At 38.3% G+C, this 23,726-nt stretch overlaps 2 long non-coding RNA genes across 2 annotated transcripts; one reads left to right on the forward strand and one right to left on the reverse strand.

The window, feature by feature from the left end:
- Positions 1–3,002: 3,002 nt before the first annotated feature.
- LOC144297655 (uncharacterized) lies at positions 3,003–15,822 on the reverse strand. Its single transcript, XR_013364608.1, has 2 exons — positions 15,710–15,822; positions 3,003–3,305 (listed from the first exon to the last, which is right to left on the reverse strand). It is a non-coding gene; the product is annotated as an uncharacterized LOC144297655 (long non-coding RNA).
- Positions 15,823–15,906: 84 nt separating this feature from the next.
- LOC144297166 (uncharacterized) lies at positions 15,907–22,608 on the forward strand. The gene is made up of 3 exons (XR_013364255.1): positions 15,907–16,036; positions 17,657–20,449; positions 21,267–22,608. It is a non-coding gene; the product is annotated as an uncharacterized LOC144297166 (long non-coding RNA).
- Positions 22,609–23,726: the final 1,118 nt, after the last annotated feature.

A 23,726-nucleotide genomic window follows, 5' to 3' on the forward strand; every position in this document is an offset into this window, starting at 1 on the left:
ATTTCGCAGACGAGAAAGGGGGCCCAGTTCAAAAGGGTGTTGCCTGTGTTCTTCTCTAGGATTTTGATGGAATCTTGTCTCACATTTAGATCTTTCATCCATTTTGAGTTTATCTTTGTGTATGGTGCAAGAGAGTGGTCTAGTTTCATTCTTCTGCATGTGGATGTCCAATTTTCCCAGCACCATTTATTGAAGAGACTGTCTTACTTCCAGTGGATAGTCTTTCCTCCTTTATCGAATATTAGTTCACCATAAAGTTCAGGGTCCACTTCTGGGTTCTCTATTCTGTTCCATTGATCTATGTGTCTGTTTTTGTGCCAGTACCACACTGTCTTGATGACCACAGCTTTGTAGTACAACCTGAAATCTGGCATTGTGATGCCCCCAGATATGGTTTTCTTTTTTAAAATTCCCCTGGCTATTTGGGGTCTTTTCTGATTCCACACAAATCTTAAAATAATATGTTCTAACTCTCTGAAGAAAGTCCATGGTATTTTGATAGGGATTGCATTAAACGTGTATATTGCCCTGGGTAACATTGACATTTTCACAATATTAATTCTGCCAATCCATGAGCATGGAATATTTCTCCATCTCTTTGCGTGTTCCTCAATTTCTTTCAGAAGTGTTCTATAGTTTTGAGGGTATAGATCCTTTACATCTTTGGTGAGGTTTATTCCTAGGTATCTTATGCTTTTGGGTGCAATTGTAAATGGGATTGACTCCTTAATTTCTCTTTCTTCAGTCTCATTGTTAGTGTATAGAAATGCCACTGACTTCTGGGCATTGATTTTGTATCCTGCCACGCTACCAAATTGCTGTATGAGTTCTAGCAATCTTGGGGTGGAGGCTTTTGGGTTTTGTAGGTAGAGTATCATGTCATCGGCAAAGAGGGAGAGTTTGACTTCTTCTTTGCCAATTTGAATGCCTTTAATGTCTTTTTGTTGCCTGATTGCTGAGGCTAGGACTTCCAGTACCATGTTGAATAGCACCCTTTTTGAACTCGGCCACAGTAACTTCTTGCAAGATACATCCACGAAGGCAAAAGAAACAAAAGCAAAAATGAACTATTGGGACTTCATCAAGATAAGAAGCTTTTGCACAGCAAAGGATACAGTCAACAAAACTAAAAGACAACCTACAGAATGGGAGAAGAGATTTGCAAATGACCTATCAGATAAAGGGCTAGTTTCCAAGATCTATAAAGAACTTATTAAACTCAACACCAAAGAAACAAACAATCCAATCATGAAATGGGCAAAAGACATGAACAGAAATCTCACAGAGGAAGACGTAGACATGGCCAACATGCACATGAGAAAATGCTCTGCATCACTTGCCATCAGGGAAATACAAATCAAAACCACAATGAGATACCACCTCACACCAGTGAGAATGGGGCAAATTAACAAGGCAGGAAACAACAAATGTTGGAGAGGATGCGGAGAAAAGGGAACCCTCTTACACTGTTGGTGGGAATGTGAACTGGTGCAGCCACTCTGGAAAACTGTGTGGAGGTTCCTCAAACAGTTAAAAATATACCTGCCCTACGACCCAGCAATTGCACTGCTGGGGATTTACCCCAAAGATACAGATGCAATGAAACGCCGGGACACCTGCACCCCGATGTTTCTAGCAGCAATGTCCACAATAGCCAAACTGTGGAAGGAGCCTCGGTGTCCATCGAAAGATGAATGGATAAAGAAGATGTGGTCTATGTATACAATGGAATATTACTCAGCTATTAGAAATGACAAATACCCACCATTTGCTTCAACGTGGATGGAACTGGAGGGTATTATGTTGAGTGAAGTAAGTCAGTCGGAGAAGGACAAACATTATATGTTCTCATTCATTTGGGGAATATAAATAATAGTGAAAGGGAAAATAAGGGAAGGGAGAAGAAATGTGTGGGAAATATCAGAAAGGGAGACAGAACGTAAAGACTGCTAACTCTGGGAAACGAACTAGGGGTGGTGGAAGGGGAGGAGGGCGGGGGGTGGGAGTGAATGGGTGACGGGCACTGGGGGTTATTCTGTATGTTGGTAAATTGAACACCAATAAAAAAATAATAATAATAAAAGAAAAAAAAAGAAAAAAAAAAAAAAAAAAAAGAAAGGGGGCCCAGAGAGATTTGACTGATTGCTAAAGATCACACAGCTAGCCAGCCCTGGGCCACTGTGGACACCAAGTGTTGTGTTGTTATTGTTATCATGTTGTTGGTTTCTTGTTCCAGCTCCAGTGCCCTTCTCTTTACAGGGAGCCCTCCATCAGTTTACCCATGCTAAATCCCCAAATCCCCAGCATGACATGCTTTCTAGTCCTCTAGCCTATCCTACAGACCCCCCCCCCCCTTTTTTTTGTTAACCTCTGGCTGCTATCCTCTTTATTCTCTACCCACTTGCAATTTTCCCAATTGTTCTGTCGTTGTTTGTTTGTTTGTTTGTTTTTACCGGGAGGTTTTCCTTTTCTCAGTATCTCTACATATAGTCCAATAGACTAGCTCTCAGAGGGTAGTACCATGCCTTGTTAATCCTTCCATTCCTAGCAAATTTCACACTGCCTCAAAATCAAATGTTCTGAGGTTGGACAGTACGGGTAAATGAGTGGATTTATGTGGCAGATCTGTAGCAGAGCTCATGTTTTTGTGCCCAGCCGGACCCTCTACTTTGTCCACCCTGCCAGGTAGGGCAAACATGGCCCTCTAGCACAGCCTTTGTTTCTACCACCCAAGCTTGCCTCCTCCCATTCTGTTCTCCCCATGTGATCCCCTGGTTGCTGCAAAAGCTGCATGTCCACACTGGCAGCATTCCTTCCTCCTTCTGAGAAAGCCTTAGCGAAGGAGCACAGCATCCAGGTAGTTCCCAAACCTAATCCAACAAAAGAGTGGGGAAACCATGAATAAATAAAACTAGAGCCTTTTCCATAGCTTTCCATTTGTGGATGCCAACTATATTACGTGAAGAGCTGACTCTTGACATTTTAAAGCTATAAAACATAAGTCGTTGAACCATATTTGTATATTTCATTTATGAGAGTGTGAAATCTCTTGAGAGGATCTAGTCAAGCCAAAATTACCAGCATCCATTAACCCCGATAGGGAGAGGATGCTGGCCAGCTGGCAGGAATGTGCTGAAATCCTGCCATCTTGTGGCCAACAGAGACATGGCGTTTGTTCTAAACTAAAACTCTTTGAGTGTGGAAAAATTTCACACGTGGCCTTTAGAATCCTTCTTCTTCACCACTGTGCAGGGTAAACGGGTCTGTTTCCTTCCAGCTCTGTCCTTTGATGTCCAGCATCTTTTCTGGGAAAAAAAAAAGATTTTACTCTTTCCAAATCTATATTTCTTCCATGGAAGGCGAGATCCTCAATCTACATAGTAAATTTTACAGCTAGAGGTATATGGTAGGCCTTTTATTTCCCCAGAAACACATGAGGTAGTTGGTTTCTCTGAATCTTAGGAAACAAAAGCAGGCAATCATTATCTCATATGTGTTTTCCTTCACTCTCTCCCCTACCTCAGGGTCTGGTTGCACTCTCATTTGAACATATTTCCAAACACACAAATATTAGGCAGGATCCTAATACCTCTAGTAGACTTGAAAGTAAACAAAAGATTAAGTGATAAGATGGTAGGGTGCAGAAGAGCCAGATGGGACCACACTCCTGGATCTCAGCAGATGGGAAAGCCAGGCTTAGTAGGAATCTTCCTGCTGTTTTAATCTCCTTGTTTGTTCCAGCTCTGCCCCTAAATAGGAAGAACTTCTCCCTGCAAGCCACTGCCATGCACATGGAGAAAGTGAAGAGGGACCTGCTGATAAAACATTCCTGCCAGGAGGCAGAGTATAAGTAACCAGGTTCCAGCAAATACAGTGGGTCGGGCATATATTTATCATCATTTAATTAGAGATTTGGGTCACTTAGACTGATACCCTAGAAACTGGAAATGAAAATGAGCTATTTATCCTATTTTTAAAAAAGTTTCTTTGTTTGTTTGTTTATTTATTTATTTAATTATTTATTTATTTAACAGAGATCGGGAGCACAAGCAGCAGAGGGAGCAGCAGAGGGAGAGAGAGAAGCAGACTCCCCACTAAGCAGGGAGCCTGATGTGGAGCTTGATCGCAGGACCCCAGGCTCATGAGCCAAGCCGAAGGCAGATGCTTAACTGACTGAGGCACCCAGGCACCTCTGCTAAATTCTTTTTTTAAGATTTTACATATTTGAAGAGACAGCGTGAGATGGGGGAAGAACAGAGAGAAAGAGAGAGATTGAGAGAGAGAGAGAGAGACAAGCAGACTCCCCACTGAGCAGGGAGCCAGACATGGGGTTGGATACTAGGATCCTGGGATCAGGACCTGAGCCAAAGGCAGATGCTTAACCAACTGAGCCACCCAAGTACCCCAATCCTGCTAATTTTAAAAACAACCTTATACCTGGTCAAAGGAATCAAAATCTTCCCAGGTGTTTCAAATGATTTAGTAGCAGTTTTTCATGTGTCTTTTCCATGCTTTTAAAAAGAAAGTCTTTTTTTTTTTTTATTTATGATAGTCACACACACACAGAGAGAGAGAGAGGCAGAGACACAGGCAGAGGGAGAAGCAGGCTCCATGCACCGGGAGGCCGACGTGGGATTCGATCCCGGGTCTCCAGGATCGCGCCCTGGGCCAAAGGCAGGCGCCAAACCGCTGCGCCACCCAGGGTTCCCTAAAAAGAAAGTCTTAAACGCAATTAGAGACAATTGTTTGGGGGGAAATTGTTGTCTTCTTCTTTTATAATTTATAGCAGTAAAAACATTCAGAAGTTAGGCAAAATCAGAACACCAGCGAAACATATTTTGTATGCAGGATCGTTTTTCTTGGTAAGAAGTCTAATTGCTGGTACTGGATGTACTTTATAATAATGACTCACTCTTGTGAATCATAATTCTGTAAACACCTGAGTTGATGTAAAACTTTCAAGAAAAAAAAGTGTTTATGGCATTAGAAAGAGTATATTTTGTTACTTCTGAAGTGAGGCCCTGGGGCCTCTGTGTCAAGCATATTGGTGTTCTTGTGTAGATGGATTCCTGGGTCCCAGGAGCCAGCCCTCTGGGATCAGAACTTGGAATGTAGCCCTGGATGCTGCATTTTAAAAAATCAGGTCAGGTGATTCTTTTGCTCACCAATATTTGCGAACCCATGCTCTAGAATAGTAGATATAAACTTTCTAGAGATTGTTAAAAATATATATGTTTTTTAAAATGATGGCTGGTCCTACCCCCCTGAGATTCTGAATTAATTGGCCTGGAATATGGCATAGACATCCAGATTTTTTAAAGTTCCCAATGATTGTAACATGCAACCAAGATAGACAACCCATGCTCCAGGACAGAGACTGGCAATTTTCTGTCAGATAGTAAATATTTTAGGCTTTACAGGCCATAAAGTCTCTACTATAGCTATTCCACTCTGCTGCTGCAGTTTGAAAACAGCCATAGATCATATGTAAACAAATGGGTGTGGATTGTGTTCCAGTAAAATGTTATTTACAATAACAGGGGGTGGGCTGGATTTAGCCTGCCAGCTGGAGTTCACTGACCACTGGTGTCAACTTAAAGCATACGCTTGAGACCCAGCTCAAGCCTACTGAATCAGACTATACATTTTATCATCTGCATGTACATTAAAGTTTGGGGAAGCATTGCCTTAGAAAACAACATGAAAAAAAAAAAAAAAGAAAAAGAAAACAACATGGTGTAGTGAGGATATGGTAGTCACACCCTGTACCACAGTCATGGCAGGTATTTTAACAAGTCATGGCACCCTCTTCAGTAATGTCTACAGATGACTTCAGAATCATTCTTAACACAATATTCCAAGCAGTATCACTTATCAGCTACATAATATGGGACATGGCAGTTAATTTTCCTGTTTTTTCATCTAGTAAATGAGAAAGTCTAGAAAATTTCTAAGCTCTTCCCCCTCCATGTTCTATAATTCTTATTAAATATGGAATAAATAATTGACAAAATTAACAAAAAAAATTAAACTAGTTGAAATAGAAGCCAGAAGATATTATTTAAGTATTCTAGTGGAATATCAGGGGAAATTAGAATGTTTGGAATAGAAGGTGAAGTATAACTCCGATCTCCTAGAAAATAACACTTTTCTGTCAGGAAGGAAATAAAAGAGGATTGAAGTCATTTTTTTTTTAAATATCAAAAAAGAGCTATTTAAATGGATTAAAGAGAAGAGGAAAATGTATATATAGGTGAAAGTACACATTCCCCAGAAATAAAGATGGAATTTGAATGCATTAATTTAACTTTAAAAAGGATGTTTTAACCCCTTTAATATGAAAGAAATCCACTGCTTCCACATTAAAGGATAACTGTTATGAAGTTCATTGATTTATGGCTCCGTAAGCAAGCACATTCCCTGCTCTTCAACTGTTTGGATTAGAAACCAGACTACACAACACGCCTTTCAGTTTTAGTTTATTTTGACCTAGGTCAAGGCTGTGTGGTGATTCCAGGCAGAGTAAGGTTTGAAGAACCAACATGTGTGCTCCAAGCTTCGGGCTAAATGTTCAGATTTAGGTGGGGCCTGTCTTACAACTGCTCTGACTTGCACAGGATGGAGTATAGACATGAAAGGACCTTTTAGTCAAAATAGGATTATTACTTGAACTCTTCCTCTGCCATTTACTATTGCTTTGACTTGGGCCGAGTTGCTCACCATCTTGAATCTTCTGCTTCCTCAGCTGTAAAATAATGACATGCCTTAGGATTACTGTGAGCATTAAAAAGAACACAGAAGATATGTGTACATAGTCATAATTATTAGCTCTCTTCTTAGGCCTCTTTTTTTCAGTTTTTCAGAGAAATGAAACTTTTTTTTTCCTGGTGGGTATCTAATGATGAATATATCATTTATACAAATTTGTAAATCCAGCAATGGTGTAAAGAAACCATAATGCCTACAAGTAATGGCTTAATGAATGAACCAAACTGTAAAGTACACCTTCATTATTTGTCTGGCTCTTTCATTCCTCCTTCACTTTCCCTTTTGCCTCTGGCTTCTCTGAGTAGAAGGGAGAGTGAGTGGTGTTTCCAGAAAAAGGCAACTAGTGTCTTCAACTATTGACGCCCTCTGTGTCTCAAATATCTAAGAGTTGCTTTGATGAATGTTTTGAAGACTCTGTGCCCCTCATACACAATTCCAAGTACACAGTCCCTAAGGAATCTCACTGAGGTGATGCACACTCTGTAGGTCCTAGGCTGCAGCAGGATGCTCTCTGCCTCTCTTTGGTATTGTCTCATTGAAGCAGGATGCTCTTTTGACTGGGATCCTCTTTATCCTCCAAGATATCTCATTGGTCCATGGGAAAATACGACCTTCTTGTCTTGACAAATGGTTGAAGGGCAGTTTGACCATCTACCACCCCTCTTGTATTTCCTGTCTTCACAAAGTGTCCACTGATGTCCTGCCTTCAGACTTCTCTAGGCAAGATAGAGGCATCATTCTTTGTTCACCCGTAACTGAGGGGTGATGTGCCAATTTATCCCAAGAGCTCTCTCACTAAGGTCCACGCTCGTGTTAAAAGAAACAAGCCTGAAATTTTTGCAGTTGGAGACTTAATTATCCCCCTTCTCTACAGTAATTCTCCTCATTGAATTGTGATGGTGTTGGGGGTGTTCCTCTCCTCAGAGGAAAATGGATGACAATAACATTCACTCAGCATATCTTTCCAGTGATATTTCTCTAAGTCCACGTGGCATTTATGATGGAGCTGACTCTACCCCTGACCACAGGGAGATGTGAACCAGACTCACCAATAAGGGCCTTATATTCCCTGGATACAGTGATTGGTTGAGGGATGAAGCACTATGCTAACCTAGGGCCATCAGAATAGAAAGAATCCCAGAATTTTGCCTGGTGTACTAAAAGGAATACTCTATTGGTAGTCATCTTGCTACAATGCAGACAAAAAGCATATGAGAAAAGAGACTCTTAACACATACTTCTATGGTAGCACTGACTGAATTTATTGAGATTTTATCTAGGTACATGTTTGCTTCCCAGAAGAGACTGGAAACACATTGAGGAACTTGTCTAATTCATCTTTGTATGCCCCAGTGACCCACAGAGTGCTTGCCATTTGTTGGGAATTCAACATATATTCAAATAAAAATGTTTACATCTAAAATAGGATTTGAGTAGCACCAAAGTGCCCTACTTTTTCAAAAGTGTTATCTTTGGGGTCACTCTTCTAAAGCAAAGGACATGCTTGCTACCCAAAAGATAATAAAGATGTAGAGGAGGGATAGTTATTTATATTAATCTCAGTTTAGACAAGCCTATGGGACAATTTTAGAGGGACATAGACTGTTATGACTACCATCATTCTTCCTCCTGCCAGCGAAGTGAGAGCTCCTAAAAGACAGCTAGATCTCGATAACTTTTCCTACTCAGGAGTTGGTGAACAGTATGGAAAAGGCTAATATCCTACTTCTTTGAATGCAGAGTCATTGACAAATCTGAAAATCCTTTCTTCATCAGCCATAACACATACAGTGATATTGATGAATGCAATGAATCTTATTTGTTACCCATACCCTAGACAAGTCTTTTAAATGGTGAAGTAGAGGAAAAGGTTTTGTATATAAGTTATAAGACCCTGCACACTTGCAGTGACATCAAAGAGTTCCAGGTCACATGAAAACAGAAGTCTAGAGATTATGCTTCTGACCTGACATTATATTGAAGGACTTAACTTGGCTTTTCCAACTGCATAGTGAGTGCAGGTGGACACATGTGGCAAATACAGAGATCAGAATGCGTCAGAGAGCTGAAGCATTGAGAGAGCTGAAAGCAAACTTTCTAAGACAATAGGCAAAGCAAGAGGTCAGCACTTCCTGGAGTCTCTTGGAGGAAGCAAAGCCTTAGCAAACTCTTAATGATGAAGTCTTGAAGCAATTAAAATTTTATATACTGAGAGCCTTTTACAAAGTGTGACAAAGGTTCTGATACAAGAAAATGGCATCACAACACAGACCAGATGAAGATGGCATAAGAAACCTGAAGAAATTCAGTATCACTCAGAGAGCAAAGGAAAAAAGTCAAATTACTGAGGAATTAACTGAGATTTTCTCTCTGCCTCATTATATTTTTACTCATTTCTGAATTATTAGGAACAGACTGTTTCAGAACATCACTATATATATCATTAATATATTTATAGTTTAGCCATTAATATAACATAAAATAATTAAGTCAATGTGCATTTTTTTAACACTGACTCCATGAAAAGCCTTTTAGTAATGAGGCCCTTTGAAAAAAGCAGAACTTGCAGAAGTAGGAGAGTGAAAACAATATATGCTGGACTGTTTACTCTTTGCTCCACTATTAAAATCTAGCTCTAATACCAGCATACATGAAATTAACATCTAATGGAATATTTGTATAGCAAAGTTTATATCCTAGGTGAGGATTTAGGTATGTATTAGTTTTGTTTTGCTGCTGTAGCAATTTACCACAAACTCGGTGGCATAAAACAATATGATTGATTATCTTACCATTTTCCAGATTAGAAGGCTGGCATAGGTCTCACTGGACTCAAATCAAGGTGTCTGCAGGGCTACTATGTTCCTTTCTGAGAACTCTTGGGGATAATCTGTTTTCTTGCCTTTTCCACTGTTTAGAAGCTGACCTCACTCCTGGACTCCTGGTCTCCTTCCTCCTTCTTCAAAGCTGGCAAAGCTAGGCTGAGTCCTGCTCATGTTAACATCTCTCTGGTTTTCTCTTCTAATTCTCTCTTCCATTTTTAAGGACAATGCGATTACATTAAGTCCACCTGGATAATCCAGGATAATCTTCCTATTTTATGGTCAATTGATGAGCCACCTTAATTCCCCTTTGCCATGTAATATGCTATATTCACAGATTCCAGGAGTTAGGATGCAGACATTAATTTGGGAACCAAAATGCCATAATGTGTTTTTACATTTTATATTTTCATGAGCTTCAAATATGTGAAAATTATACAGACCAGCTTCTTCATTCTGAATGTAGTTGGGATTTTTTTGTTTTCGTATTTTTTTAAAATTTTTTCTTATTTATTTATGATAGTCACACAGAGAGATAGAGAGAGACAGAGAAACAGGCAGAGAGAGAAGCAGGCTCCATGCACTGGGAGCCCGACATGGGATCCGATCCCGGGTCTCCAGGATCACGCCCTGGGCCAAATGCAGGCGCTAAACCGCTGCGCCACCCAGGGATCCCTGTTTTCGTATTTTTAAGATTAGTAGGTGACATTCCTTAAAATGGCAGATATGATGGCAGGCCTCTGGAGATCTAGTAAAAGATTCTATTGCCTCTTTAGATGTACCCCAGCTCACCCAATGTTAATTATCTTTTTAGAAAATATAATTTGTCTTAGTTAATTATACACAAGATCAAGATTTTTTTAAAAGATTTTATTTATTCATGAGAGAGGCAGAGACATAGGCAGAGGGAGAAGAAGGCTTCCTGAGGGGAGCCCGATGCTGGTTTGATCCCAGGACCCCAGAATCACATTCTGAGCCAAAGGTAGAAGCTCAACCACTGAGCCACCTAGGTGCCCCAAGATCAAAATTCTTAAATTACGTTTATAAAATACACAATATAATGTTTGTGGAAAATGATATTTTAAAAACATAGTGCCTGAATATTTTTTCTCATCTGACATAACATTTGACAAGTTAAGGAAAAGGATAAAATAGAAAAGTTAACAACAAATTTAAAAAAAAATAATAGACTTTAAAAATTCTCTTTTATAAGTATATAATCATTCTCATGCAAAAGAAGGGAAATTCCATTACCTTATTTCTTATTCTAGTCAGAGTACACAGCAGGGTGGCTTCCAGCATAGAATAGACAAACAGAATCATTGTTGATCAAAGATCCAAGGAGAAAATCATCTTATTCAAGCTACAAAAATTGTTGATTTATAAATTGTGCTCAACATTCTTTTTTGCACTTCTATTTAACTCTACACACATTTTGAACACTGACTCTATGCAGTCTTTTGGTAAGGAAGCACTTTAGAGGAAACAAAGCTCACAGATAGTAGGTGAGGCAGACATACATAAATAATTTTGATATGAACCACCACCTGTGATAAATAGTGTGACAGAAATAAAAATTCCACTAGAACACAAGATCTATGAAGGCAGAAGTTTTAACTCCAAAGCCAAGAACTATGCTCTGTAATTTGAAAAGAATGTACTATGGGAACATACACAAGGAAAATAAAATTTCATAAAACATAAAGGTAAAAGGGGAAGGGCTTTAGATGCCATGATTTCCATAAGTTTCCTACCTTAATATTTAAGATAGACAATAGCGTCATTAAATGGGGTCTCATGCCTCCATCCTTGCTTCACTTCTCAAAATGTTATTACCCATCCTTAACACTAGGTGACACTACAAATGCAGGCATTGGCATACTTTTCCGATTGGCGCCTACCCATTTAGAATGGCATTAATTTCCTATTCCTTGGGACTTTATCCCAGTTAGCCTGAGCTAGAGGAAGGAAATTACCGAAGGGAGTAACACAGGTGGGGAATAGTACAAGAATAGAAGTTCTATCTAATACTTGGGCTTTAATCAATATTTCTTTGGTTCAAGTTACCATTTGAAAATTAAATTTTCTTAAGACTTTCAATTAACTTTATAGATTTATTTTTAACATAGAGTAGTTTAGGGAAAATGCTATTTTGAATTTAAATATCAGATAAAACTATTTTTAAAACATCTAACATCATTATATATTTAATCAAATTGCCTTGGGTATGCTAAACTACAATGGCAATTTTAATATATCTGGATTAACTCAAATATTTCATCTCCTAAGACACAAACAGGTTTTATTTTAAATACCCAAATATAGATCTAGCAACATCTTGCTAATCACTGAACTTGTAAATCAAATAAATCAGACTTACAAACATCATAGATCAAATTCTAAGCATGTCAAAATAGCTTGAGACCCGGACCACACACACAGCATCATAATGATTCCCTCCTATCTGGAGCAAGCCAAGTAAAGTTGTTGTGGGCTCCTTTGCATGGTCACAGTTCGGGCTTTCATGTGAGCAAGAGCTTTCTAAAACTATTTTTTCAGGGCACCTGGCTGGGTCAGTGGTTGAGCATCTGCCTTTGCCTCAGGTCATGATCCTGGGGTCCTGGGATCAAGTCCTGCATCAGGCTCTCTGCTAGAAGTCTGCTTTTCCCTCTGCCCATGCTCTGCCTCTCTCTCTCTCTCTCTGTCTGTCTTTCATGAATAAATAAATAAAATCTTTTAAAAATAAAAATAAAAAAATCATTTTTCCTTTGAAAATAACTAGTTACTTAAATTTATATGATTCCCACCTCATCCTTTGCCCTAAGTAGCTGGTCCCTTAAATTGAAATGGGATTTTTGGGTCCTCATATTTATAAGCCTTCTCTGTAAGTATTATGCAATATCCTCATGAGGTCTAGTATGTCCTGATGGAATTGAGAACCTCTTCCTTACGCTGGGATTGGGATTAAACCCTTTTTGCTTTCATAATTTATGTGCCTCAATTCCCCACTTTCCATTGATACCAACTTGGTACCTTTGTTTCTTGGAGAGAAAAAGCAAGCACCTCCATCTCCAGTAGAGTTCCCAACACTAGACACTGGAGTTAAGATATGTAAGTTTGAGCCTTTGATGAAACTTGTGCCAGACATCAAGTCTCAGCAATTGGTCATGGAATATGAGGACAGCCAAATGAATTCCTCTAAGTTATGACTCATTTCTTTCACTTCCAAGTTGTCTATTTGCCCACCATAACCAGAAGTGTCAGAGAGTTTTATCTGACACCAAAAGTACCAGATACTGACAGGCTCAGTTCTCTAGTTTTACACAGAAGGAATTCTGAGGTTTTTCTGTTGACTTGTCCAAGGTCAAGAAGCTGGGCAAGAGCAGAGCAGAGAGAAGAACCCAAGATCTTCTTCTTTCTTTGGAGTTCCACTGCATTTGATGCCGTTTATGAGGAAACCTTTGTCTTGTGAGTTGTAGAATGTAGGGAGTCATTTCATTCAATCCACTTACTTTAGAAAAGAATTTGTGACCCCAAGATCACAAAACTAGTGACCTTAGAGATAAGGTCTTAGAGATAAGAGATAATAAGACTAGCCAGTCTTATTTTATAGACTTCAGTGACGGCTACTTTTTTTTGAATAAGGGTCACATGTGGGGACTGAAATTGCCGTTCTTCCATGTACACCAAGAGTCTTTTAAGGAAGGTATTGCTAACTAAGTTAACAGACGAGACAACCAAGACTAAGATGTGAAGCAGATTCTTGAAGATTTAAAAAAAAAAAAAGTCGGGAATGAATTTTAGAAACGCTTGCTACCAAACCAGGGTTACTTCTTTGGCACTGGAAGGCCTCTTCACAGCTAGCATTTTTGTTTAGGTTTAGCTTTCACCTGCTTTTTAAGAAAATATGTAACTTACTAGGATTTTAGAGTTCAGTAAGAGTTAATTTCAAAATTGCTTTTTAGTTAGGTGTATTACTGATTTTAACTCGAATTTCAAATAACTGTTGCTCAGTGAGTTGTAGGACATAGGGTTCTATATGGAACCCTACAAAAATGGTTTCTGTTTATCTCCTTATAGACAGAGTGTGGAATAATTGGGGGGTCCTAATACTTCTGGAAATCCTTTGTCTTAGGGATTCAGCCTCTGCAATTGACAGTGTGTTATGTCAGGAGCCCAGAGATAGATGGTCCCAGGCTCATGCAGCAGTCCATGGTATGTTTGCATTTGTCCTCATGCTTACGGTTCAGAGTGGAAGGCAACACCTGCCGGCATCTCAACTGCACTCCATACAAGGAGAGGGTCCCTATGTTTCAAGAAAACAAAAGTGCTCCAAGGATTCCCCACCCAGCAGACTTCCACTTACGTCTCTCTCCACTCACAGGAGGTCACCCTTAGGCAGAATGATATTAGGGAGAAGAGGATTGTGGCTAAGTATTGTCTCAGATGACCCACTGAAGGTGAATACCAAAAAAAACCACTGGAATTTAGAGGAAGAGTGGCAAGGGATGAAAATCCAATGACAAGTCTTGAAAAACATAAGCCTGTTTCTATCCGCAGGATTTCAGCAGAGCCAGGAAATACTTCAGGGGCTCCCATCCTTCAGAGCAAGCAGTATGCCAAGTTGGGTGAAGAGCTAAACCCACAAAGTGGGATAGTCTACATCTGTCTCACATAGGGATTAGTTCTAAAGTATGCAAACTTTCTCCTGAAAATCCTTTAGAAATGAATTAATGACTGATACATTGATTCTCAGTAACTTCGATGTAGCAAATCTCTCCTTCAAGTTAGGGGACAGACCTCCATTTTTTGATGGATCCCCAGATGGAATAGTTGACTTTCATTTCTGCGCATTGTTTTACAAAAAAATTACAACCTTTAAAATTACAATTGCACTCAAGTATTTCAAATGACGAATAGCACATGTGCAGCAGACACTTCTTACTCCTTACCAGATACCAGTTTTCTTCTTTCTCCTCACACGGAATCTCATTGCTACTGTCATTGTATTTATATGTTCTCAGGCTGTGCAATTAGGGGAGGGCAAGTGACTCCTTCCTGCCTAAATACTGAAGCCATTCAGTGGAACTCCCCCCGAAATGGAAAAAACCCAGATTTTTAATGTGTGTAATAGAATTAGAAAAATACACAATACACATATTCAGTATAATAAGTGATTATGAAGCAACTATCTGGGTGACCATATCTATCTGATTTTTAACATTTTGTCTGGAATAGTCATTCATGTTCTTGTATAAGGCTAAAAAAAATGTAGTTCATTTCTTTTCATTGTTGCAAGGTGTTCCATTGTATGAATATACCCTGATGTGTTTATTTATTTTTCTGTCCTTATCTATATCTGGCTTGTTTCTCATTTTCCTTGTTACTCATTTTTATGTGTGTATCCTGGTACATGGAAATCATTATACGCACTGATTAACCACTTTGGTATATACAGTGGAATTGCCAGGTTAAGGAGTTATGTACATTTAATTTTATTAGATGATATCAAATCATTGTCCCAAACTGTTTTATTTTTTATTTTATTTTTTATAAATTTTTATTTATTTATGATAGTCACACACAGATAGAGAGAGAGAGGCAGAGACACAGGCAGAGGGAGAAGCAGGCTCCATGCACCGGGAGCCCGACGTGGGATTCGATCCCGGGTCTCCAGGATCGCGCCCTGGGCCAAAGGCAGGCGCCAAACCGCTGCGCCACCCAGAGATCCCCCAAACTGTTTTAAAAGCGGTTGTCAGCAATATTGTAAGATAGTCCTATTGATCTATATTCTTAATGTCAACTGGCACTGTTGTGTTATTGCCAGTCTAGTCGATTCATAGAAATAGATCAGCATTATTTTAATTTTCGTAATTGTTAATTCCATCACATTTTCCTAGGTTTTTTGAGCACATATTTGTTTGCTAGGGTTACTCCAGTAAAGTTCCACAACCTTAATAGGTTAAGGAGAAATTTATTGTCTGATGGTTCTGGAGGCTAGAAGTCTGAGATCAAGGATCAACAGGGTTGATTCTTTCTGAGAGTCCTGAAAGAGAATCTGTTCCATGACTATCTCTCTTCTTCTAGTGGTTTGCTGGCAAATCTTTGGCATTCCTTACCTTACATTCCTTCATGAGGATGAATCACACACCATCTGCCTTGATGTTCACATCATATTCTCCTTGTGTGTCTCTGTCTCCACATTTCCCACCCTACTACAGTAGGATCTCCTCTTAACTAATTACATATGCAACAACCTTATTTCCCAATAAAGTAGCATTCTGAAGTAATAAAGGTTTGTACTTCAACGTGTGAATTTTGGGGAGACATGATTCAACATACAACAGGCCACTTGGACTTCCTCTTGTGTAAAGAACTATTTAAGTCTCCCTTGATCATTTTTCTTTTAAGTGGTCTTCTACTTATTATTGATTTGTGGAATTTGTGTGAGTATGGAAGATCAAAATGTGTTGTGAACATAACTTCCCTTTTTGTGAATTATCTTTTAACTCTCTCTAGAATTTTTAATGGACAGGATATTTTTAATTTGCGTGTGGTTGAACTTATAGATCTTTCCTTTATACTTCATGACTTTTGTATATTGTTTAAGAAATATTCCCCTACCCTGTCTTAATGAAGATATTTTGTTACATTATCTCCTAAAAACTTATAGGTTTGCCTTTTACTTTTAGGTTCTTTATCTACCTGGATGTCTTTTTTTTTTTTTTTTTTTTTTTAATTTATGTGGCCAGCTACCTGTCCCAGTTCCATTTGTTGAAATGCTTACCAATTCCCCATTGACATATTTTGCCATCCCCATCATGGATCACATCCATATGTATGTGGGCCTGTTATGAACTCATGATCTGTTTCACTGGTCTATGTTGTTTATCTCTGTGCTAAAGGAACATGATCTTTATTACTATAGGTTCGAATAAATCATGGTTTCTGGTAGAGGTTCTTTCTTGTTCAATATTTTTTTCTTTCTTTCTTTCTTTCTTTCTTTCTTTTTTTTTTTTTTAGAGTGTCTTGCCTATTCTGGGTTCTTTTCATACAGATTTTAGAATAGAATTACAAGGAATGTATGGATCAATTTTGATAAAATTTATATCTGTAAAATATTGTGTCCATAAATCTAGCATATCTCTCTTTGCATTTTGTTTTTTTAAAATATCTCAGGCACCTGGGTGGCTCAGTCAGTTAAGTGTCTGCTTTCGGCTCAGGTCATGATCCCAGGGTCCTGGTATCAAGTCCATAATCAGGTTCCTGCACACTTTTTTAAAAAGATCTTTTATTTATTTATTTGAGAGAGAGAGAGAGAGAGAGCAGAGAGAGCAAAAGCAGGGAGAGGGGCAGGCTCCCCACTGAGCAGGGAACTCTATGCAGGGCTGGATCCCCAGAGTCCTGGGATGGAAGCAGATACTTAACCAACTAAGCCACCCAGGCAACCTTATTTTCACTTTTTTAAAATGGCTTGGTCTTTCTGTGTTCTAAGAAAACATTGCCTAATTCCAGGTTACAAAAATTTTCTCCTGTATTTCTAGAAATTTTATACCTTCAAGTTCTCCATTTCAGTCGATGATCCTTTTCAAAATAGTTTTTGTATTCAATATAAGGATCACAGCTGATATTTTTGCATTCTATTTTCAGGTGATTCAGTGACATTTATTGAATTATCTTGACACTTGTTGAAAATCATTTGAATACATATGTGTGGGTATATTCTGGGCTTTCTAATTGTTTCATTTTTCCATACATCTGTCCTTTGAACAATATCATTCTGTCTTGATTACTGCAGATTTTTATATTAGGTATTGAAATTAGTTAGCAGGGGTTCTTCAAATATATTTCTTTTCAAATGTTATTTAAACTATTCTAGGTTCTTCGCTTACCCAAAGGGATTTTTGCATCTGTTTGGATTTGGATTTTGATTGTATTGAATTCATATAACAATTTAAGGAGAATAAACATTATAACAACATACAGTCCTTTAATCCTTGAACACCCTATACCTCCCTATTTATGTAGATCATTAATTTCTCTCATCCATATTTTTTCATTTTCAGCAAACAAATCACATTTAACTATGAGCCACCAAGTTACAGTGTGACCTGAGCTGTCCTTCATGAATGGGTATTATTTGACCTACCAAGTCATAAAGTTGGGCTACAGAGTTAGGCTCCATCATCAAATGGAAGTGCTGAATGTATGATTGGGCCTGAGTAAGCCATATGAAGAAGTGCCTCAAATGCCTATGGTCTCTATTCATGCTCCATTGCCTTCTCTCTCCCAGCCTGCACCTGTGGCTTCATACTTCATAGGGGGTTCCCTACCACCAGATGACAGAGGAAGAGAAGACCTCAGTCTGGCTTACAGATGGTTCTGCATGATGTGTCAGCCCTCAACTTCCTCTCTGAGACATCCCTAAAAGACAACCATAAGGAGAAATCTCCCCAGTGGGCAGATTTTTAAGCAGCGCACCTGGTTATTCACTTTGTTTAGAAGGAAAAATGGCCAGATATGCAATTATAAACTAATTTGTGAATTTTGGCCAATAAGTTGGCTGGATGGTCAGGGGCTTGGAAGGAACATGAATTGGAAAATTGGTAACAAAGAAATTTGAAGAGAGGTGTGTGGATAGATCTTTCTGAATGGGCAAAAAAATGTGGAGATATTTGTGTCTCCTGGGAATGTTCACCAAAGGGTGACCTCAGGATAGGAGGATTTTAATAATCAAGAGGATGATTTTAATCATCTATTTTGTGAATACCAGTCAACTTCTTTCCCCAGCACCTCTCCTTATCACATGGTGATCTTATGAACAATGTGACCATGGTGGCAGGGATAGAGGCTATACATGGGCTCAGCAGTATGGACTTCCACTCACCAAAGCCTCACTATAGCTGCCACTGAGTGCCCAATCTGCCAACAGCAAAGACCAACACAACTGCCAATATAACACAATTCCTCAGGGTGACGAGCCAGCTACTGGTGGCAGATTACTTACATTAGACTGATTCCATAGTGGAAGGGACAGCATTTTGTTCTTACTGGAATAGACATTTCTTCTAGATATGGATTTGCCTTCCTTGCATATGATGCTTCTGCCAAAACTACCATTCATGGACTTATAGAATGCCTTATTCACTATCATAGTATTCCACACAGCATTGCCTCTAAGTAACTCACTTCACAGAGAAAGAAGCGCTATAATGGGCTCATGCTTGTAGAATTGACTATTCTTACCATATTCCATATTCTCCACCATCCGGAAGCAGCAAGCTTGATAGAATGTGAAATGATCTTTTGAAACTCATTTATTGTGTAAAATACATGGAAATTCCCTGCAGGGCTGGGGTACAGTTCTGCAGTAGGGTTGTGTGTGCTCTGAAATCAGTATTCTATAGGTAATGCTGTTTCCCAGATAGCCTGGATGCTATCTATGAGCAGGAGGAATCAAGGAATCAAGGAGGTAGATGCAGGGTACTACTACTCACTACTACCACCTGGTGGTGATCTTGGGAAACCGTGATACACTTCTAATTGTTTTTCTTCAAAGAACTTCTAGTTCTATTATTTTTCTTTTTAAAATTTCATTGCGTTCTGCTCTTATTTTTATTATTCCCTTCTGTATTTTGCTTTTGGTTTAATTTTCTCTTCTTTCTTTCTTGTTTCTTAAAAGCTTATACTGCTATTTCAAAAACATTCTTGTTTTCTAAAATAAGGCATTTAATGTTATATAAATTTCCATTTAACCACTGCTTTAGGAGTGTCTCATATGTTATATTTTCATTTTCATTCATGGCAAAATATTTTTAAAATTCCATTGCTGCTTGCTCTTTCACCAATGGATTGTTTAGAAGTGTATTCTTTAGCTCCACATATTTGGGCATTATCAGGTTTCTTTCTGTTATTGATTTCTATGGTAATTCTATTTAGTCAGATAACATGTCAGGAAACCTAACCTGATTTCAATTATCTTAAATGTGTTTGTGTTTATAGTATGCCTCAGAACATAGTCTTTCTTGGCAAGAGCTTTATGGGTATTTGCAAAGAATAAGTATTTAGGTGATGTTGGGTAGAGTGGTCTGTAAGTATTAATTAGGTCAAATCATTGATGGTGCTATTTTGGTTTTATGTCATTACTCAGTTATTGTCTATTTATTCTCTAAGTTACTAAAATAGGAGTGTTGAGACCTCCAAAAATAATTATGAATTTTTCGATTTCTCTTTATAATTCTATCAGTCTTTGCTTTGTGCATTTTGAAACTGTGTGGCTTGATACATACACAAAGAATTATTTATGATGAACTAACTAACTTATGAACTAACTCTTTTATCACTATTTAATATCCTCCTTCGCCTTAGCACTATTCTGTTTGGAAATCTACTTCATCTGATACAACATAATGACTCCATCTTTCTTTGATTCATGTTTCCATATACTCTATCCTTTTCTATCCTTTAACTTTTAATCTCTGCATATATTTATAATTAAGCTAAATTTCTTCTAGATAGCCAGTAGTTGGAATGTTTTAACCAATCTGTCCATTATAGTCATTTGATTTGGGTTTTTAAAGACCATTTACATTTGCTGTGCTTCTTAATACAATTATGTTTGTATTTACAGTCTTACAAGTTATGTTTTATTTGAACCATCTGTTCTTTTATTTTTTTATATTTTATTTATTCATTAGAGAGAGAGAGAGAGACAGAGAGAGCACAAGCAGGTGAGAGGCAGAGGCAGAGGGAGAAACAGACTCCCCACTGAGCTGGGAGCCCGATGTGGGGCTTGATCCCAGACCCTGGAGATCATGACCTGGGCTGAAGGCAGACACTTAACCATCTGAGCCACCCAGGTGACCTGAGCCATTTGTTTTTTTCTATTACATTTTTCTTCTTCCTTTTTTTTGGGGGGGGGGGAGTTCTTTTGGATTAACTGAATACTTTTTAAGCTGGTTTCACTTTATCTTCACTATTGGCTGATTAGTTACACATCTTTGTGTGTGTGTGTGTGTGTGTGTGTGTGTTCTATACATTTTAAAAGGTACCATTAACCTACTATGAGCTACCTTGAAATAGTATTATACCATTTCATTTAAACTACGTAAGAACTATATAGCAGCATACTTTCAGTTTCTTTCTCCATCCTTTGTGCTATTGCTGTCCATCCAATTACAGGGAACAGAATAATTGGATGAACAATTTAGTCTTGTAAGCATTTTAAATCCCACAATGTATCAATATATTTAGTGTTTTTACCTTAGACATTCAGTTACCTATTAAGGTAATTGAAAATGAGATTAAAATATCTCTTTTAATCATCCTCATGTTTGCATTTCCTTTTTGATCTGGTCTCATACTCTTTATGCCTTGAAGATCTACTATGAGAAGTTTTTTGTTTTGAACACACTGTTCTGGCAATGAGTTTTCTCAGATTTATTTTTCAAAGAACATGTTTATGTCATCTTTTGACATTTGTTATTTTATTTTATATTTTAGGTGGGTATAGTTTTCTGAGTCAACAGTATTTTAAAGACTATGTTCTGGCATATAGCATAGTATAGAATCCTATAGTTACGTTATAAGATAGCTTCTTGTGAGACTCCTGCTAAAATTATTTTTATTTATTTATTTATTTATTTATTTATTTATTTATTTATTTATTTATTTTAGAGAGAGAAAGAGAAAACACAAGTGGATGGGGCATAAGAAGAATCTCAAGCAGCCCTGATCTTATGCAGGCTCTCAATCAAGGGCTCCACCTCATAACCCTGAGACCGTGGCTACCCTCATGACCTTGAGAGCATGACCTGAGCCCGAATCAAGAGCTGGTCACTTAACTGAGCCACCCAGGCACCTTAGTTTTAAGAATTTTTATTGATCTGTCTTCATGTTCACTGATTACTTCTTCTGCTGTATCAAGTCTATTGATGGGCTACACAAAAGGAATTCTTTAGTTCTGACATCATGATTTTTTAAGTTTCTAGCAGTTTTATTTGATTATTTCTTAGAGCTTCCATCTCTCTTGCTTGATATTTTAAAACGGCCATCATGATAATGTCTGCATGCAGTTGTGGAAATGTTGAACAAACTTGTCTGAAATCTTCCTACTTTGATAAGAATTTATTTATTTATTTATTTTTGATAAGAATTTAAATTTAAAAAAAACTATCCACGGTTCTCCAAAAAAGCAAAGTAACTTTTATGAAAAGGAAATAAGCATAAAGGATTTCTAGAAACATGGCTTTTGCTTTATTTAAACATAACAATATTAAAGCAATTACAATAAGTGCAAGGATCTCTTCCTGTGTCAGGGATGAAAGGGGTTTCTACCTGCCCCAGAGGCTTAGCTCTTTTGTCTCATAGCAGAAAAGATTCCAGGGAAGTGGGTGATCTGTGCTTGATCCCAGAAGCAACCAATTACTTCCTCCATGACTGCACCATTAAGTGGTTAAGGGGGGAGGGCTTTTTTCATTTTCTTCTCTCCCCCCTAATCTTTGTCATGAGCATGTAGTGGAGAGCCATGGAAAAGAGTTAGCAAATGTGTAAAAATTCCTCTTTTGTCTGAGTCTTCAAGTTGTCCAAGCAGGTATGCTAGCTGCATTCAGCTTAATAAATAAATCTAGGCACCAATAATCAAAACCTACTTCCAGTTAGTATAAAATCACCTATAATAAAAACTAAAATAATTTATAGACAGGTTCACTAACAACAATACTCATTTATTCATGCATTTAAAAATGCATTCATTTAAAAGTCATTTAAAAATTCATCATCTGCCTATTTTGTGCCAGGCACTGTTCTCATTGCTTGGGATACTATTTCCCAGTATAGACATGACTTGCTTCTTTCACTATTTCAGGTCCTTCACTCAAATTTTACTTTCTCACTGAGATATTCCCTAACCCTTCATAACTGCAAACTACCCTGCTCCTGAGTCTCTCTTCTTCTTCCATGTTTCATTTTTCAAATATTGTCAATCACTTAATATGTTTTAAGTAGTTATGTATTTTTTATTGCCTATCTTTTATCTTTAGAATGTTTGTTCCTTGAAGAAAGACATGTTTGTATGCTTGGAAATTGCTGTATCCCAAGGATGGTGGTGGTGGTGGTGGTGGTGGTGGTGGTGGTGGTGGTGGTGGTGTGTGCATGTGTGAAAGACCCAGTAAGACTTGATAGTTCTCTATAAAGGTCTTGGATTTTACCCTCATTTGATGAGGAGCCATTAGAAGGTACTGACAAAGGAGTGACATGACCTGAGATAAGTTTTAAGGGGGTTGGTCTGACTACTTTATTGAGAGCAAATTTTGGGGGCAGCCTGGGTGGCTCAGCGGTTTAGTGTCTGCCTTTGGTCTCCACGTGATCCTGGAGACCCCGGATCGAGTCCCATGTCGGGCTCCCTGCATGGAGTCTGTTTCTCCCTCTGCCTGTGTCTCTGCCTCTCTCTCTCTCTCTCTCTCTCTGTATCTCTCATGAATAAATAAATAAAATGCTGTGTTAAAAAAGAAGAGAACAAATTTTGGAGGGCTAGGGAAAATGCTTAGGAGGCTATGCAATAATCCAGAGAGAGATGGAAGTGGCTTCCATGGTGATTACACAGAAAGTGAAAGTGATCAGGGGCACCTGGGTGGCTCAATTGGCTAATGGACCAGCTCTTGATTTTGGCTCAGATCATGATCTCAGGGTCATGGGATCGAGCCCTATGTTAGGCTTCATGCTCAGCATGGAATCTACTTGGGATTCCCTCTCTGCCTCTGCCCCTCCCCTAACTTGCTCTACTTCTCTCTAAATAAGTAAAAAAAATCTTTTTTTTTTTTTTTAAAGAAAGAAAATGGAAGTGGTCAATGGATAGATTGCTGTATCAACAGGATTTGATATGGGGTATGGAACAAGGGAATAGGTAATGGGGTGAAAAAAAAGAATTCAAGGCTAGAATTTTGTCTAATGCAAATAGAAAGATGAAGTTGTCATTAACTGAATAACAAAGATTGTGGGTGGAATAGATGTAGGGAAGAAGACATGCAGTTAGGCACTGAACTAGTTTTTATTAAAAATTTTATGAGAGGGGTACCCGAGTGGCTCAGTTCATTAACTGTCCAACTCTTGATCTCAGCTCAGGTCATGATCTCAGAG

Source organism: Canis aureus, chromosome 25 (genome assembly GCF_053574225.1).
Source record: "Canis aureus isolate CA01 chromosome 25, VMU_Caureus_v.1.0, whole genome shotgun sequence".
Classification (NCBI taxonomy): Eukaryota; Metazoa; Chordata; class Mammalia; order Carnivora; family Canidae; genus Canis; species Canis aureus.